Below are 3,009 nucleotides of genomic sequence, written 5' to 3' on the forward strand. Positions count from 1 at the left end.
TACTGCTCCCCAACATAGCATTCACGAAATTTACTCAGAAAGAAATCCCACGTCAACATGTCTGGAAGAGTAGCACGAGCCACACTGGCCCACCACCTGTGAGCCTCTTCTTTCAAAAGTGCAGTTGCGCCCTGTAACTTTTGATCTGATGTACAAGTCATGCAGCCGAATATTCGCTCTAACTGTTCCAACCAGTACTCAGCCTTGGTTGGATTATCATCTAGTTTACCTCTGAATTCTTCAGCGTGATATTCATGCATCTGTTTAAGGATGGAAGATTGACTTGGTGGCACATTCCTGGCAATCTGTTGCATTGCAGTTGCCATGGTGCGTAATATATCATCTTGCCCCGCCATAGGAGCAGCAACATCGGCTAAAGGAACCCCTTCAGACTCAGAATCAGAAGAAATATAAAAAGGACTAGAGGCTTCTTCACCTGACATCTCGATCCTGATTAAAATGGCAGCGGTGTCAAGTCACAAACATTTCAAACTTATGTGGCATGCTTCTATACATACTAAAGACTCAACTAAAGCGCGAGAATCACCTAAATCTGGGCTCTGATACCAAACATGTAACACCCCTTACTTGGTTAGTTTTAACCAAATAAGTGATGTTACCTTTCGGTACGATCGATAAATAAAACCTGCCTATTTTTTTTTAATCATTTTGCAAACACTCATCATAACAACACTATCATATAAGTAACTAAACCTGATAACACAACTGATTACAACTATACATAACAAAATAACATTAACCTGTTTAGATAGATATATACAACTCCACTAGCAAAAAGAAGGTTATAACCTTACGTTTGTAACCCAACTATTTACAACAAAAGATAACCTAAGCATGCCACGTGTAAACTCCGACTGTACCAGCAAAAAAAAGGAGGTGGTGACTTGACACGTGCTGCTGCCAACTAGCGAGTTCACTCGCTTCTATACTCTGCAAGAGGGAGAAGAAAATGGGGTGAGCTTCTAAAAGCTCGTAGTGTAATCGCATTCCAGAATAAAACCTCTACAACTTCAATCCATATCACTATCACAAGTAAACACTTTATTACCTGGAATGTCGTACAACACATATTCAATTTAATCATGTAATACTTTCAATAATAGCCATCTATCACATATCAATCAGAACTATATAACACAATACAACATACTTTTACTTGAGGAAAACATAACTGTTTAAAGAATTCAAAACACAACCATATTATTTCAAAAATAGAAAGTCACATTCAGCCCCCAAGTTATGCTTAGTGATGGACACGGGTACACGGACACTATCTGTAGCCCTATGAGGGCGTCTATCATGTAAGTCCGTATCGGACACTGTAATCTTCCATATGGCCTATGCAAGGCAACTGTCATATATTACCCCTATAGGGTACCTTTCAACAATCGATATATCATATAGATCATCGCTTCGGTTATCCAGAAGACGAGTAATCAACATGTGTGCAGTACTGCTGTCCTATGGCATGCCAACTATACCCTGTGATTCACTCAAGCAATGGGGCGTAACGCAACTATTTCACATCAACTTTCACATTATTCAACACATATAGCTATTTGCATCACTTTGAAGTATACAAAATCCACACAATCATTTTAAGCTCTATGGCATAAGTATACGAATCACACAAACAAATAGTAATATTTATCGAAGTTAAAGGAATTAAATTCTAGAACACGCGTACACTACCTGTACACGTCAAAAAAATGCTATTACTGGCTTAGTCAACCATGGAGGTGCTCCTTTCCCTTATTGCTTGTGCTTGCACCGTGTTCACCTAAGTTTAAAATAGCCACATATACACTTCATAAATAAACACTTAAAGCACAAATATAGAAGCCAAAATATCACATCTATCTATCTCCCTTTTAGCATAAAAACCTCTATTATCAACTTTTAAAGCTTTAAAATCATTGACTGCATTACATCATCTTCATATAATAAACTGACTTAGCTCGGAGACAACTAGGGGTCGAGCCCTATGCCAAAATAAACCTCTAGATGTCTATTTTAATTACAAAAAAGGTTTTCCTCAAAATTCCAAGGGATTAGGGAGTTATGGACGTTTTACTACAGCCTGCCAGTTTGTGACAGATTCTGGCGACTGTTTAACATGAATTTTTAAAAATGGCAAACGTTGATGAAATGCTCTGACATTTTGCAGACATCTTTCCAAAACCTGATAGTATGCATTAAAAATTTTAGAACATAAATTATAGCATGTTAAAGTGGCCGAAACGGATCAGTAAATCAGCACCAGAACAGCATACAAACAAGCTATCTCTCCAACAAAAGAAATCCCAAAACAACTCAGATTGTTCCTATCACTTTCATGCTTAACTATCATATCATACTTCCAATTGCATAATTCAATAGCCAAATTACACCAAAGCATCAAAACAACAAAATCCCCAATTCTATGAACCCTAATTTTCGACCAACCAAAAAGAATCACATCAAATTAACATCACTACTATACTTAGAAACATGATTGAAGAGGTTATGGAGGAATCTAACCTCTAATTTCAACTATTTTCCAAAGATAAGTGGATGTGGGTTTGCAACCTAAGCTCTAAAATTGAGAGGAAAAAGGGGGAATTGATAGCTTGAATTGATGAAGTGTGTTACATGTTACACGATGGAGTGATCGGAGCTGTCACGGTGGCTGATCGGAGGGAGTAGAGGGCTATTGAAAATTTACACAGAGATGAAGTTGGCATGGGCAGATGGAGAACGAAAAAAGAGAGAGAAGGAAGAAGAGGATGGGTATTATTTTCCTATTTTCCTTTCCTTATTTTTTTCCCTAATTTTCTCCACATGACACGTTTTCTTTCCTACTAACTTACTCATCAACTTCATATTCTTTTTCTTTCTTCTTTTTCTTTATTTCATTCTTTTTTTCTAAATTTCCAAAAAAAATTCTATATTTATCTCTTCTATTCCTAACAAAAACATATACATATAAAGACACTAACTAAACTATAA

General features: G+C 36.8%; 1 long non-coding RNA gene across 1 annotated transcript; it reads right to left on the reverse strand.

The window, feature by feature from the left end:
* Window positions 1–229: 229 nt before the first annotated feature.
* On the reverse strand, window positions 230–2,755 carry LOC121772170. The gene is made up of 4 exons (XR_006044274.1): window positions 2,542–2,755; window positions 1,714–1,801; window positions 882–951; window positions 230–450 (listed from the first exon to the last, which is right to left on the reverse strand). It is a non-coding gene; the product is annotated as an uncharacterized LOC121772170 (long non-coding RNA).
* Between the last annotated feature and the right edge of the window lie 254 nt (window positions 2,756–3,009).

The sequence above is a fragment of the Salvia splendens genome, chromosome 2 (genome assembly GCF_004379255.2).
Source record: "Salvia splendens isolate huo1 chromosome 2, SspV2, whole genome shotgun sequence".
In the NCBI taxonomy this organism is placed as follows: Eukaryota; Viridiplantae; Streptophyta; class Magnoliopsida; order Lamiales; family Lamiaceae; genus Salvia; species Salvia splendens.